This window comes from Diadema antillarum, unplaced genomic scaffold (genome assembly GCF_040938485.1).
Source record: "Diadema antillarum isolate AM-2024a unplaced genomic scaffold, OU_Dant_1.0 seq00001353_RagTag, whole genome shotgun sequence".
Classification (NCBI taxonomy): Eukaryota; Metazoa; Echinodermata; class Echinoidea; order Diadematoida; family Diadematidae; genus Diadema; species Diadema antillarum.
Genome location: NW_027272117.1, coordinates 88,781 through 106,020, shown reverse-complemented (window position 1 = coordinate 106,020; position 17,240 = coordinate 88,781). Strand labels below are relative to the sequence as shown.

Genomic DNA, 17,240 nt, shown 5'->3' with positions numbered 1-17,240 from the left:
GCCTCCGATACAAAACAGGGGATATAGAGCAAGTGAGTCTGTTTACATGAGAATGTGATTTATCCTGGACGAAAGTGATACCTCAATTAAAGAGAAAAGGGCAAAACATCACCTTTAACCATGTAACTATAGGTCTCCTCCAACTAAGAGTACACTTTGAACGTAAGCTTATACGTGAATGATAATTTATGACGATCTCACGTGATCGACACACATTCAAAGGGGACAGTTAGAAGTGGAAGGAGTGCTTAATCGTGTCATTAATTCCTAATCAATGACACCACTACTTTAGGCATATCATAATTTCTCATCTAAAATCAATGGCCTATAGGACTCATGCACCATTACTTGTATCGTGCATAAACTTTGTTTTTTAAGCTTTGAGTGAAACGTGTCATAACATAATTCTGTAATTCCATCAGCAGTGATCGATATAATAAAGAAGAAAGATATATCACCGTATTGAACGCTTAGAACCTAACGGGGGGGGGGGGGGGGGGTATTATAGCATGATACTCGGTTCTTTACTGCCCAGATGCCAACAACACCCATCACCCACGGCTACGCATAGAGAAACAGCCATGGCGAAAATAAAACTTTGCTTTCTCGTAGGCAGAATGACACAGAACCCCGTCAAACACACTTTTATTGGCAGGGATGGGCATGAAAAAGTGTATTACTAATACTAAACAGCGTATGCATTCCATTCATGTGGCGCGAGATACCTCTATAGCAACATAAAGCCTGTCTTCAACTCCGTTGGTCGAACAATGGCAACCTGAAATTTCAAAGAGATGAGCGAGACGCTATATACACCTGGCCCAGAGTTAATTTATTCAGTTCTCATTCCTACTTTAAGTTGGGTTATGCTATTGTAATCATTCCCATCTGCAGTATAACAAAACCAAAGTGAGGGAAAAGGGGAGAGAAAAACGAGAGGTGGCAAAAGGAAAACTGCATGCACAACTGCAATCCATGTCATTGCGTGTGACAGGTGAAGCAAATGTATTAGTTGTTATAGCAGTGGTTTATGAGCATAAACTGGCAAATAGACAGACAATGTCAAATATAAAAACCATCAATTTAATGTCAGAGAAGATGGTAAACAAGATGCATTGAAACTGTAACTAAATCGCTGCTCTTCTACTCGATCACGGAACGTCTAACTCTATATTCAACAAAAAACAAATGTTAGGGGAAAGAAACAAATTTAGATATAACATTCTTAAATTAAAAACAAGAAAAAAAAATGTCCACGTCAGGATTAAAAAAAAAAACGCCGCACGAACATGCATTATATTCTAGATGGGAATACGGTCTTGATGCAAAGGTCCAATGATTGTCTCATTACTTTAAAAGCAATCTATGGTTCCCTTACCATCACCAGTACCACACCACAATGACGTCTCTAAAATCAATGGTAGCACATTTATCATTGCATCATGCATTAACTCCCTTTGCCTAAACTACCAGTGGAACGTGTCATATTATATTGCGTATTTCGATCAGTAGTGATTGACTTTAAAGAAGAAAGATGATGCAAAAAATTGAACGCTTACCACATTGCTTATAGGGCTATTCCAGTTTGGTACTGATCTGTTCTATTCTCCCAGATGCCAGCAACATAATATCACCTATGGCTAACTAGTGAAACAGCCATGACGAAAATAAACGACAGAGAACCCCGTCATAATCACTACACTTGGAAAGGTGTTGCCCGAAATTCCTCATTATGAAGCAATATCAAGTCACTTCCTTCCCTGCCTGTCTTTAACTCCGTTATTTGGTCAAACAATAACCTGGAATTCCAAAGAGATAAGCGAGACGCCATGCACCTGGACTAGAGTTAATTAATTCAGTTCCCATTCATGTTAGTTATGTAAACGAACACGTTCCTAAATATCCTGCTACAGTATAACAAGAACAAATGAAGAGAAAAGGAAAGAGAAAACGAATCGTGGCAAGCGGGACACTGTAACAAGGGGAAATTTACAACATTAAGTGTGACAAAATTATTGAAGCAAACCCAATCTCCAAACTCCAATACAAAGCAAGGGAAATAGAGCAGCCGTGTTCACGGGTTACGTACACTTGATAAAATAATACGATAAATGACATCGGAGTAAAGCTGAACTGCCGAAAAAAAAAGAGAGAAAAAAAAAGAAGAAAGAACGGATAAAAGTCCTGCGGGGGTCGAACCTCTCGCCTTCCGGTATGGCGTTATGAAGAACCAGCGCGCTAACAGATTATGCCACATTGCTGTCCTGAAGATCGAGTGCAAAACTTAAATGTAAATACTATTGTGACAGTGTCGACTTGTGATGGCGCTATTCAATTTCTCACAAGTGGCAGCGTGGATTCGATCAATATACAGTTGCAAAGAAAAATTGGGAATCGTTCCGTACAGATTGCATTCTCATTTTCAGTTTTAAATTGCAAAATTGTCAACCTGATGAGGAGATTTGAAAACATAAAATGCATGATTACTAAAGCTTATTGTCTAAACTACAACATATTTATGTTTCAGAGGAAATGGAGCAAAATCAGATGAGGTAAAGGTGCTTAAACGTTGTCAAGTCAATGCATGGTTTAAAAAAAAAATCACCTCCCATAGACATAACACGTAAACTTGTCTGATTTTGAGTCTTTACCTTTAATCACAATTTCTAGTGTGATGACGTCATCATATTTCAAAACCATCACATGGACTTGAAAGGCAAATGTTCAAACTGCAACATATCTGAATTTGGGATAATATTGAGCTTAAACAACAGAGATACGAGCAAATGAATGTCAGAAACAGTACCTCAAAAAAATCAATTCCACTTTTTTCATCTAAAATGACGATATGATGACGTCATCGCGTTTTCCTGGCAATATTGATACCAGGAATGTTATTTACAATTCATATACTTTTGTAATATGCAATAGAAATATAGGGTCAACGGACGATTTAAAGAGCCATGGCGAAATAAACAAAGACATGTTTTTTCACTATATTTGCAGAAAGACGCGCACGTGGAATTTCAACTTTGACGCCAGTGCATTCCTTTGTTATAGGTCGAAATCGATCGGAAATCAATGGATATTGTTACTCAAAGTATCAGGAATCCAAATCAGTCAAAAAAATTGCATTTTCATGTTGCTTACGGGCTCTGCGCGCGGAATTGCGCGGACGGACGCGCACGCGAGAAAATGTTTGAAACGCTTAAAATTGTCTGAAACTTCGAGATTTCCCATTGGGAAGTCGTTTTGAGCCTTTTAAAATTTTGACGCGCGCTTACGCGCGCGTAATGATGACCTGTGTAACTAGCGTTAAAAAGTAAGATAGAGCGTGACCTGAACTTCATGTCCACCGAAAATGATACAGAAATGACATCTAGTTATGAAGTTATGATCGATCATGTGACAAGGTCCGAAAATCACAAAATGGCGCCTAGATGACGTCATAGATATGTTACTGTCATGAAAACCTTATTGTGGCTAGATTTTGTCATGAGACATGTTGACTGAAAATGTCATGTTATTTCGTTATGTCATTCTTGAGATATTGACGACACAAAATTGTCCAGAAAGAAAGAAGAATAAAAAAAAATAAAGAGAGATTTTGACAATCACAATAGGTGATACGCTGATAGCGTATCACCTAATAAACTGAGATTTTCATTAAGCAGACCAGTGACAACACTGCCCCCATCCTTATATAAATCCATATTTACCGAACAGCAAGACATCAAATACCATTCATATAAACATGATGTGCTTGCCAGCATGGGACATGACATTTAAATAAAGAGGCACTCTGACCCAGAGCAGCATAAGAGACAAGAACCTCTCTGATTTTGTTTTTATCTGGGCAGTGGAAGAGATAAGATACTGTTGTAAAGCCCCAGTTTGGGACAGTTGTAATGAACATTTTTGCTCCTAGAAATGGGCTAAATCTTGATTAAAATCTGACGTGTCTATGAGCATGTGAATTCTAGTAAAATTCAGATGATTTGTATCCAAGGATTTGTGCTAAAAGGGTAGGAGCATGGACATACATTGTAGCTGCTTGGGACTGATACATTTTTGTTTTGTTTTGTTCTGCAAAATGTTAAGTTGTGCATGCATACCTGTGTGTGTGTGGGGGGGGGGGGAGGGGAATAGTTTTGTGTACACTTCAGTGTACAAAGGAAAGGAGAAATTATTTCAGTGCTAAGTTCACTATCATATATTTTTCATTACTTTGTTCTTGAGTCTTAAAATGTTTTCTGTGCTGTCAGCCTGATAGCATTTATGATTGGAAGATATATAAAATACTTATGATGTCAACAGTTGTAGGGGAAATGTAGGAATAATAATCTAGTAAGATTTTATTGGACTGAATCAGAAAAGTTTTGATTACATTATCAAAATCACCAATTTGTCCTAACTAGTCATCTCCTATCGGCAAATTCAGAATGCATTTTGTAAAAAGCATCTTGATGTTTTTATCAAGCTTTTCAGGAGTTACAGTATGCCCATTTTACAAGTTATATGAATCCATTAGATAAGAAAAGAAAGCATTTGCAAGACAAAGGATGAGGAGAAAGAGTGAGATTTGACTTGACAAAACAAAGCCTGACAAAACAAAGCCAGACAAAAGCAAACACAGGAGAAGAGTAGTAAGTGGTTAACCCTTTGAGTGCGTTTTGGCACAGGAAACCCCATAGCAGTGTATACACTGTCTAAAGGCCCTAGCACAGCAAGGGTTAATGCAGCAACATGTCTCTTACATTGCACCAAATATAAAGCTGAAGGAGCCAGATCTCCAGTCAATCACTGCTAACACAGAATCTACAGGGTAGGTCGCCTACTAGAAAAGGGGGACGATGATAAAAGTTGTAGGACAAATTATCACATGTCAATCTTTCATGGACAGTGCAGCTAGCTTATGCTAGAGTCACACACGGCTGGTCACAAAACGGATTTGATCCGGATGAAAATGAGCCGGATTAGTCCCGGAATGGAGGGCAATTTATGCTACAGTCACACACGGCCGGATTTCGAACTGGGTCCATAAGGAATTATAACCGTATCAACCCGGTTCGAGCCATAGAGACCCGTATTGACCCGTATCGAACCGTATAAAAATCCACTTTTTAAATCCTTAACTGAATCCTTTTCGACTCCTATCGACCCGTGTCAACCTGCTTCAACCCATACCGACCTGGATGTAAACCTTGTCGTCATCCGTTGCATTGAAGGCAATGCGGCATACGGCAAGGGTCCATCCGGTTTTACGCTGCGGGTTGCAGCAGGTTGACGCAAGTCAATGTGGTTCAAACCGGGTCAATTCGGATATCAATACGGAATTGAAATCCGTGAGAAAATTTTGAACAATATGACCAAAAAATTTTCACCGCCGTATTGTAGCCCATGGAATCCATCAGGAATTGACACGGGTTACGATGCGGGTCAATGCGAGTCTCTACGGTGCGATCGGGTGGATATGGTTTTAATTCCTTATGGACCCGGTACAAAATCCAGCTGTGTGTGACTCTAGCATTAAAATCAATATGATTTCATTTGTTACCAGACCCTGAAATCAGGCCATTCAGCTGGCTGTCAGTTGCCATAGCAACAAAAGGCATTACTCCCCAAAAAGAAGATGCATCTACCTTTAGATTGGATGAAAGGGAAGAGTGGGTGTGTAGGAAGGAAGTGAATAGGTTCTTACAATGGTATTCAATCAGGGAGGGGTGCTGGTAGTCATTATATTTAGCTTTGAGTAGCTTCATTACATGAAAGTAAATTGTCCTCAACGCTATCGATCTGTTTATGTGGTAATTCACTACATAGATCTTCATATAGATACTGAGAAATGTAAACATGCCTTACCAAGTATAAACATACAAGCAGTGGTAGACTGTGTTGTGAAAGTAAATAAGAAAGCAGATAATGGATTAGATAATGATGATATGATGCGTCACCATGGCAGTAAAGAATATCACATGATATTGTGTAAAAAGTGCAGCTACAGACTAAAACTATATACTGGTCTCCCTTCACGATACATTATTCTAATCGAGAAAGTGTGCTGTATGAAGTATTGAGGAAATTGGTATGCACGACAGGGGGAAAAATACTGTAAAACGAGCAATGTTTGCGTGCATTTTAATTTTGTGAATTTTGCGAGAGCCAAGATTCGCGAAATTAAAAATGCATGTGAGAGTTCTTATCTACACTATATGCATTGAATGTTAGAGGCAACGCGCGACGAAAATATCATGTTTTACCGTAGAATATGTTTGAAATATCCACACCTGTCTGTTGAAAGATAATACCATCAGTGGCATGAGGATGGCAGTCAGTGGGTTAAACAGTTTAAACTGGAGGCCGACAGAGTGCTCTGAACACTATTTGCATTTCATCATCGTGATGAACATTCCAGTTTGGTGTCCCTCACATTTATTCAATGCCACTCGAACAAATCAAGATTTAATTTGATGGAGGAAGCTTGTAGTTTGACTGGCATTGCTGGAGGACAAAGGGAGGCTAGTGTAGTACGGATAGGAGAGAATAGAGATTTTTGGAGACTTGATGAAACAGGTAATCAAATCAATGTTGATCTTCATAGGCAAATGAAGGGACCTAGGACCAGGGCCTTACATCACAGCTTGATGCAAAGCAAGGTAGTGGTTACTGATGACACAATAAGTGCACAAGTGATTAATTCTTACTTAAAAGTGGGAGGGTATCAAACTGTGTAGACATTCATGGTAGTTTTAAGTGCAAAGCCATACATTGTGCCTTGCTTGAAGCAAGATTTTAAAGAATAGCAAAAAAATGTAACTGAAGACAATGGTAAAAGATAAAAACAGGAAAGTTATAAAATTTAGAATCATATTTTGTGATACTGTGCATTTGCAAAGGGATGATAAAAGTTAAAATTTGGTTGATGATCTAGTGGCTGCAACCCTATTTCTCCTGAAAGTTATCACTGCTCAGATATTCAAGAATTAGACTCTACTATGAAAAAGCTCATTCTTATCATGTTTATGTCATATCACAGAGGAAAATCTAGTGACAAATTATATACAGGTAAACTGAACTTGATAGATGACGACATCATCTCCACCAATTAATATACTGTATGTGCCATATATTTCATGAGTCAGGTGCTGTTCACAAATTTAACAAGAGAAATAGTTAACTCCTATCCCAACATTAATGCAACATGCACACATACATTTTCCCTTCATTACCATGGTACATGATTTCATATTCAACCACTCAGAGAATTGTCAGGGAGTCCTGATTCTCTGAAAATTAGACTCATGCTGAATAGTATGTGGTTGCTTTACTTATTTTGTGAAAAAGTGTATGTATAAATCCCGTAATTTTCACATTGAAGTTATGATATATGAAAAAATCAAGTTGAATGCTGTGTTTAATTACACTTGAAAACAAAGATCTGTGATAGATATTTATGAGTATGACACTTAGACCCAATACAAAAAAAAATGATTTGATCAAGATTTATTTCTTGTGTAGATAGACTTCAAAAAAGAGATATTAAGACATGTGATAATAAGTGTCAGACAGACTGATAGATATGCATTGATGAATGCTCAAATAAAGATGATTGGATGTGGTTTTGATCAGCTGATGTAGTTTTGTGCTGTTTTCCTTTTCCTTGGGGATTGGGGGGGGGGGCAGGTGGGGGTGAAGAAATCTATCCTTATTTGCCAAGAAGTTCACAGACATCTGCATCTAGGTGGAGGTCAATATACTGTGAGTTTGATGATGTGTACAAAATTAAATGGGAGATTCTACCTTAGACCTTTGGGTTAAGCTCATTTCTCTGGAGTTTCCATCTACCCTAATGTCCATTTCTAGCACCTTGCAGCGTGTATAGCCAGATGCTAAATAGCGCCCGTAGTGTAGGCCACAGGTGCGTAGTGACACCTCTGGAGGGGAACATTAATTGCTTCCATGGATCACCTTCGGGTGGTGGTTCCTACACCCAACACTCCGGTGACTCCCTGGCCCATTGGGGGGAGGTGTTGCAAAAGTCATTACCGGTGCTATGATCCCTCCCTGCAATCTCCTAACGGGGCTTTTTAGCATTAATAATTGAGCAAGACATCCCTCCCTACCCCCTTCATTTAATATGGACGAGATTTTGGCATCACATCCAAGTTTGCAGTTAACTGGTTTATTCCTGTGCTGCTTTGTATTGTCTGCATGTTTTCATCACTGCTCTGCCATTGAAGCCTTTAGTTGACATTCTGTGGAAGGAATAGTTTTAACAATGTTACCAGTTTTTATTAAAAAAAAACAAACAAATAAAAAGCTGAGATGCATGGTCCTACAGGGGGCTGTCTGAAGTCTCTCATATTATGCTTAATTTAAACCACAAAAAAAAACTTAATGATGGCAATTATCATTCTTAAAAGGCTTCAATAGAAGAAAAGAAAAATATACAACTGTAAATGACCAGACTTTATACATGTTTCAATTTGCCTGAGCACTGACAGTGCAGTTAGACTGACAGAAGTTTCCTCAGAATTTGACTCCAAATAAGAAAGTAATGGAATTTTCAAAATTACACATGTTTTCACTGAATACACACATTGGATTGTACACAACACAAAATAAAAAGTCATGTTTTTAGGTAACCTTTTCCCCCTTAAAGTTCCTGTTTTACCTTTGGGAGCTGCAGTGATTTTACAAATGTTCAAGATATCACATTTGATGCATATATGTAGGTCTGTTGTGTCACAAAACATTCTACCATATAACATTTTTGCAATAAAGCTTAAAGTATAAGGAGATATCAGTATTTTTCTCATTAAAACATAACTGTAGACGGTTTAGTCTGGATACATTTTTATTATGGTAAAACTATTGTTCACATTTTGTGTATTTAACAGTACTTAACATCAATTATAGTGGTTGTTTCTATCCCTAACTCACATTTTAGAACTATTTAAAGCACTAATGCTGGGTTTTTTGTTTCTTCTGCAAATGGTGAATTATGCCTTTAAAAGTCACCATTGCAACAATTTGATGCATAGGATACATCTCATTCTCCTTCATTTTGCATTACCCAATGAAAAGTTAAATTTAGAGATGATTTATGTACAGTTCAAAGGGAGACTTTTGAGGCCATGACATCATCACCTCTTAGTCATTGACTAATATCATTGACTTGGAAATATGAGAAATATTAAACTGCCACAACTTCCTTATGTTAGGTCCAATTTTGATAGCACGTCTTCCATTCTGTTTAAAAAGACTGTACTGTATTTATTTGACTCTATCAATTTGACTCTACCCTGTTCATTTGACTCTACCCTATTCATTTGACTCTACTCTATTTATTTGACTCTACTCTATTTATTTACTTCTACTCTATTCATTAACTCTACCCTATTCATTTGACTCTATTTGACTCTACTTAATCTACTCTGTGTATATAACTCTATACTCAATTTGTTTACCTGTATTCATTTGACTCTACTCTGTTTGATTCTATTCTATTTATTTGACTGTTTCCTATTTAATTGACTGTACTGCATTTATTTGACTCTACTCTTTATTTGACTGTACCCTATTCATATGACTCTATGATTTTACTCTATTTATATGACTTTACTCTTCATTTCTGTCTACTCTGTTCATTTGATTCTACTCTTTATTATACTTGACTCTACTTTGTCTACATGTAATTGACTGTACTCTTTATTTGACTCTGTATTCTATTCATTATAACCATCGTGAGTGGAGTGTGAAATTGTACTAAAATGCATTATGTGAACATGAAATACACACTTACTGTAAGAGAGAAGTGACTCTCAAGGACAGGAACAAATACTGTATATCAATGCTTTCACTCTAACAGAAGATTTCATTCTCTGTCATAATGATGTGATACAACCCTGGATATATACATGTGACAAATGCCATTATGTCTTGTTATTGTGCAAATTTAATTGCACATGGAAACCCTGGAGTGGATGAAATCCTGTTGGAAGTAAGATGAGTGAGATGCTGCATCAAGTTGTAGCTTTTTATCTCCCAGGTCTTCAGCACGCATACTGTCTTTCTCATAAAATGTGTGATTATGAACACTGGAAGACAAGAACGATTGAAATTTTATGTTTGAATTGTCTGTTGGCATTTATAGCACTTTTGAGTGAAATAAGACATCCATTCGGCGGCAACTATGGGAATGAATACGGATCAGGGAGTACTCGGAGATCTTGAACCTTCAGTAATCACGATGCCTACTTTTTCATAGTCGAGCAATTCAAAATGAGAGCAAGGAATATTTGTTGATTGGAGAGAAGGTCAGCCCAGATGGTACGGAGTAGAAACAATGGATTTCCATGTTGACTATGGCTGTGTTTTACAGCAAGTTGGAATAAAGTAATTATTATTTCCCTTGGTGACTTCTTTGGCTGATGTTTCATACCTTCAATTACACAGATTAATACCAGTGTTATCTCGTTCTTCTTCCATGTCAGGCCAACATTCTTGTATTGTTTTGTGTCTAGGTTTTTTCATTGTTGTCCCCTTTTTGATTCTCTTCCCAATTTTCCTTTTAGGCTCACTTTCTTCCTTTCCTTCCTACCATTGAGTCATGTTTGATTTTCATTTTCAACATCTTGACTGGTTTATTTCTTTTTTTCTCTATATCTGTCACCTTCGTTCTTATTCTCCTCCCCTGATCTTTTTGCTCTTTTCTTCATCTTGTGTAAATTCATCTTCATCAAAGTGTAAATTTCTAAACTTGAATGTGTATGTATAGCAGTAATCAGACTCATTTCCTAATGATTCAAGTATGTATCTGTGTCTTTGTCTGTGTCCTGTCTTCTATAGGACTTGCCACACACTGGGACATATACTTTGGAATTATCTGCCAGAAATTGTCGAAACAGTTTGCCCTCTGCTTTGTTGAGGTAAGTACTTGGAGTTTTGAAGCTTGCAATGGCATGTATATATAGCTTCATGGTACATGGTCATGTATCTTGAGTAAGATTTCCTCGTTACATTGAAAAATTGATAGGTTATATATGACTTAAAACTTCAATTGAGACAGCAATGCGGGACTTGTATCCATGATATTTCATAAAATATATTTTTCTCATTCAGAGGGTAATCATCACTGACAAGGAGAGTCCACATAACACCCAATCTTTAAGATGATACTTTCGAACAAGAATCCCATATAATGATTAAATCACAAAACTGGAGTAAATACGGACACGCAGCGCTACCAATATAAACCTGATCATGTGCAACAGCAATTTTCTGCACACACCACAGGTTAACACAAAAGCTGACAGGAATAAAGTTCACTGAGAGGTTGCTCAAACTTTTTAATTCCATTGATTATAATATCCACCCGACTAAAGTAAAACTGCAGGTGGGGACCCCCTGCTGCTCATGGATAGAGTGTCTCTGCAACATTTCCATTGTCTCGTGGAGACTAGCCTAGTCATCGGGGAGTCGCGAGGAATCAAACATGCTCAATATTATCTAACTTTTTTGAGTCTCCAGCTGGTCTTGACGACATGTCCATGACGTCTCGGTGGTGTCTCAGTAGATGTGGCCAAGACATGGAGAATAATTTTTGTCTGCAAGGTCTCCGAGACCTCTCCGTGATCTTGCAGAGACCCGTTGGTTTCCTGCCAGAGACATTGTGGAGATATCTTGGAGATATGTCATAGATATCATGGCAACATCTCCGCGACTTCCAGCTGAATAAGTTGTCTCCTTGTTTTGAGACATCTTGGAAGTCGCCCTGCAGTCATCTTCTTGTCGGGAGCGCAAGCCATAATTTTGTCTTTCAAGTCGCATGAGTCGCAACGACTGATGAGTCACAGCAAAGTCTCCTCCTGTGAAATACGTCCTTTGAAAACATGAATAATTCTGGAGACTGAGCACCATAGTGCCAGATAGAATGTTGCAGAAATTCAAAGGGAGCCTGCTTGACACTGCAACTGATCGACAATTGCCCTACTTTGACGTAAATAAGCTCCAAATTAATCAGTGTTCATGTATTAACCATGATAGAACATGATGTTTGACGCTGTATGTACACTAGCCCATTTACGTAAAAGAAATGATCGGCATAGCTCAAAGTCAATGGAAATTCCACAGCCTTGCAGGGAACAAGTTAAAGAGTCTCAAATAGTTTCCAAAGAGAGTATACTATTTTAACCCGTTGAGGACGGACTGACTTTGCTATAACATAACACGCATTTCCCATAGACACTTGCCCGAGTATACTCGGGACTCGTCCTCAACGGGTTAAAGAGGAAATCCACATCTGTTTTGTCTTTGTGTTTGCAAAAACAAAGTAAAGCAGAGTGGTAGTAAAAGGTGATTGGGTCCCACCTTTTATTAGGACTTTTCTGTTCTTGGATATATCAGTAATTTCAAAACAGATTTTCATCAAATAAACTTTAAATTCCTCTTCGAATTGTATGTTCTTTCATATTTCTTAAGAGCTTTCTCATTATCTTACAAAGAAAGTTTGAAACCTGAAATGCCATCTCTACCAAACCTCTACCATCCCTTTATGATGCATTTGTGGCTTCTATGTAGTTTAAATCCTTTAGAGATATTCTTAAGATTCTTAAGACTACTTGTATTGAACAAACTTCGGAGCTTGGGATCTCACAAACCTAAGAAGTGAAATGAAATGATACATTCAAACAATTTTTCACATCAAACATGTACTGACATAAACAGTGTCTGGAATTATAGTGTCAGGACTTGGAGAATGTCATAATCATTGACAAATATTGGGAATATTCAAGAATGAAAAATAACTTCTCTCCTCCAAACCTGAAATTTTGGTTGGAAAGTTAACTGCTGATGTTGAATGCCTGGACAGGTACAAATGTATTGATGAACATTTTTGACAAATGGGAGTGTTAGACAAAGGAGGCCTCTATGGGTCTTTGAAGGACAATTTCATATACATGTGGATTGAGTGAATGCAGCAATATCAATAGAACACATCAATGACTGTTTGAGGAAAATCGAACAATCTGTTCAAAAGTTATTAATTTTTTAAGTTTCTGTGCAGTCACTGCTGGATGAGAAAACTACTACAGTGTATGATGTCACATGCATAAGAAAAATATAGAGAGAATTTCACGAAATTCTATTTTTTGAAAAAAGTATGCATTCCCTCAATGCCTACGTAAAGACTTTAGAGGCAAGTGAAATGCTCTTTTATTGTGCAAGAAAAGTGAAAATATGTTGAATTTTCTTTATATTTTCTTTGTATCATTCTACACATGTGACATCACAAGCTGTAGTAGTCTTCTCATCCAGCAATGGTGCCACTGGAACTTCAACACTTCATAACTTTTGAATGGATTTCGCGATTTTCCTCAAACTTTCACTGATGTGTTCCATAAATATTGCTGCATTCTTTCAGTTCACATGTACGTGAAGTTGAACTCGTCCTTTAATCCCTCACTACCCCCAGCTTGACAGCGAGGCAGACGTGCATCCATTAGCTTGTATCTGGAGGGTGATGAGATGAGGTGAGGGCATCCCCAACCTTCTCATATTTGCTCTCCCGATATACACATGGCGAGTCAAATTACTTGTATTTTGACAAGTTGTCAGCTCTACTAGACTTGCCACTTCATGCAGTGGATGAAATGTTTCCTCAGTCTTGGTGTCCTCTCCCCCTCCCCCCCCCCCCCCCCCTTTTTTTTTTGTTGTTGTAGTTTTTTCTATCCCTTTCAAAGCCCACCTTCACCTTGGTGTCTGCTGGAAATGTATATCAAAACAACTTGCCAATAAGCAGGTGCATAACATATGCATTTAAAAGAGCATGAATCTTGCCTGTAGATTCTGCTTTCGTGAAAACAACAACCATGTTTGTGCTATTTTTTAGTTATGCATACTCATCCAGACTTTCCAGTTAGAAAAAGCACCCCATTGAATGAGGGCTTTTTTATCATTAGTGCTGATAAAGGTTAGCACAGAGCAGAATGGCCTGTGGTTCCTGGGAAGCTACAGCAATATTGCTCTCATTTTGACAATGTTCTAAATGATATGAAATAGCTCACTGCATGTTCATTCTTGTCATTATAGATTGTTTATTTGAAAGCCTAATTAGACTTTACCAAGAGAATGGTGTGTGACAGAAGTAATTTTGACATATTTTTGTTGACCTTTGACCTTTTTCCAAATTATCTGATTTTATATATATATATATATAAAAGCAAAAAATGGTAAAGCAAAAAACTATCTTAAAAAATGGACAGGCGGTTTCAGGCATTTTAGGGATTAATAAGATGGGCAGTTTTGGGCGTTTCAGTGACTAATGGGTTAAACTAGGTTAGTTCTTGTGACTTCATGGGACTATTTAAAGTTGTTTCTTTTTCAGTTGCTTCAGGATGATCTAGTTACCATAAGAACTCAGCGGTCTCCAGGGTAGTATGGTGACAGGGGACACGAGAATAGCAAGCTACATTTGCTGTAGAATATATTGTACTGCCAAAATATGAGTGCCTAATTCCTTGTCTGGTCCCCACGGGCCACTTAATTGGAGACATGTGTTTGCGCACCGGCAACGTTTGCGGTAATGAATGGCCCGATGTATGAAATATGCAATGTGGCCGACATACGCCCATTGTGATTGGATTTCAGGCATGGTGTAGCATAGTGTTTTCAGCAGGGTTACGTCAATGCAATCATTGTCCACTTAAGTGATTTCTAGCATCTCTATAAAAAGAAGGGGAAAAAATAGCATCTAGATTGGAAAACCTGATGTTCAGGCAGAAATTACACATGGCAGTCTGATGAAAAGTCTGTTGTGGTGCTCCCGCCTGAAAAAAAAAAGAAAAGAAAAGAAAATGCCCAAGTCCATTTGCAGTGCTAACAGTAACACTGAAATGATCACATCACATGTAGCTCCCAGAGAAAGGTGATTTGTATGCATAGTACTTTAAGTTGTTATGAAGTATGATAATAGTGACAATGATGGTGGTGGTGATGATGATGATTATAGTGATTAATGGCATTTTTCTTTTGTTTAAAGTTTTTTTTTGTCAAAAAAAAAACGATAGATTAGAAATAATGTTGGATGTTATTAATTGTGAAGATTACACCAATTCTGATTTTAAGAAATACATATACTTTAGGAAAGAAGTAAGCCCTTCTTTATCATCTAAAATGTGGATCAGAAGTGCATGTGTGGAGATTGACATCTAGATATTAAAATAGTAGAGAAGAATAATGCAGAGACTGTTATATTGTTGTGGAACTGATGAGCTGTTTACTAGCTTTGCTGAAAATTTCCTCCTCTGGTATTTAACACTATATGGATTATCCTGTGTCACTGTAAGTTGCTTGTGTTATATGTGTGTGGTGTGTTTGTGTGTGTGTGTGTGTGTGTGTATTGGCCTAGATATATGTGCATTGTGGTAGAATGTGTGTAGTGCATCGCTTCAGAAATAGGAGAATTAGCCATCAGTCTGGAAATAAGTCATCAAGCACGAATGCAGCTGATAGTCAGCCATGCAGACTGAGTGATGGATCTGGGGTAGCCATATTTGCTTCCATCTCTTACCAAACAGCATAAGACTCTCTCATATCACTGGTGCACATAAAAATAGCCGGCTAATGTCACCATGCAGTATTTAGCAAAGGTCCGAAAATAGAGTCAGTGAATTTGCGACAGTATTTGTGAGAGAGGGGCGCATGTTTGTTGCGGTGAAATCTAGCCCCCTCTGTGTTAGGAGAGAGAGTGGGAAATCACACCGCCACCGAGCGCTTTGGCACACGATCCCACGCATGCCGACTGATGATTTCTTGACATCCAATACCAGACTAATTTTGAGGAGGGGATGAAAACACCAACCATTCGCTCTCAGTACGCAGTGTTCCATGAGGTATTGGCAAATTTTAATTCCAAACAAATGATCTCCATGTGTCCCATGTCACTTTAAACCTACAGAGAAATATAATACAGACAAAATTAGTACACATATGTTTTTTAAGAGCAAACGACTACCCATCTAAGTTCAATGGTTTCTCAATACATTTATGCCTATGTTGATAAACTGACTTTGTCTTGGATTTCTATTTAAGGGGAAAAACATGTTTTTATCATATAAAATTCTGACTATTGTATGAGAAATATGTGCATTCCTGGCATGATAGAAATCGTTTCTTGTAATAGACAGACTTGTTTCAGAGATGCAGTTTAACAAAGTCTTCGCAAGATCACACTTTACGGGCAATTTTCAGAGTAAAAATCTATAGTACATCATAGATTTGTTCCTATCACATCGGCAAGCTATAGTATAGAATGTAACCCTGAGGTGTTGTCTTTTAAAGGCAAATTATTGACTAGTACATTGTAGATTATTACTTTGGTAACGTAATGTCGATTTGATTATCATTTATTAGAATTAAAAAGGATTGTTGTATCATCTGGTAAATACAGATGAGTAGAGGAAGACTAATTCCCAGTATTTGACCTGAAACGACTTGAGTGCTGCAAGTGCAAGGTGCAAATCCAGTAAAATTGTCGGTACCACATATCACGTACACCCAAGAAATGGACGGGAGATGCTGGCCCCTAGCAGTTCACCCCAGGTCACCATCAATAGCAAGTACTGTAAAAGTGGATATTTTCGCACTTGGCCGGGTGAGAAGAGTTTCGCGTGTTTTTAATTCCGTGGAATCAAGACATCACACACAGGAACATATGGCAAGCAAAAATATTTGTGTGCTTTTTTTTTTTCGTGCTAGTTTCTGCGCGAAAATTTCAACACCGCGAAAATTTCCAATTTCACAGTAAATGGTAGCAACTGGGCACGTGGTGCCATACAGGGAACAAAAAAGAAGTAAAGTGGGATCGATGATTGATGGAATATATGTCTGTTGCCTTAGAAAAACCGATGCATCCCCATTTACCCCACCCCCATATCCATGCCATACCCCACCCCCATTAATGCCAACCATTTAACGAGAATCGGCAACTGCTATCTGTGGGACAAGAATTCCGAGCATTCCTGTTATGCAGTGGGCTCGTAATTGTTCTATTAATTTCTGCGCCCCCCTTTAATGAGTATCTGGTCCAATGGAACATCAAGGAAGTACGTACAGTGGAGGAGTGGTATGGGGAATAGGTCACTGGGTGGGAGTGACGTTGATTTCACTGGTAAAGATGATGGCCTGTCCATCCCATCCATCCCATCAGGGTCCGGCCCTGGGGGCTCCCCAGTGAT

At 38.1% G+C, this 17,240-nt stretch overlaps 1 protein-coding gene across 2 annotated transcripts in view; it reads left to right on the top strand.

Annotated features, from left to right (window-relative positions):
• LOC139708592 (hippocalcin-like protein 1) overlaps positions 1-17,240 on the top strand; it is a 150,370-nt gene that overhangs the window by 95,010 nt on the left and 38,120 nt on the right. For both annotated transcript variants that reach the window (XM_071620531.1, XM_071620532.1), the window contains one exon: positions 10,852-10,931. The gene's annotated coding sequence lies outside the window, so the exon portion shown is untranslated. The remainder of the gene's footprint in view (positions 1-10,851; positions 10,932-17,240) is intronic.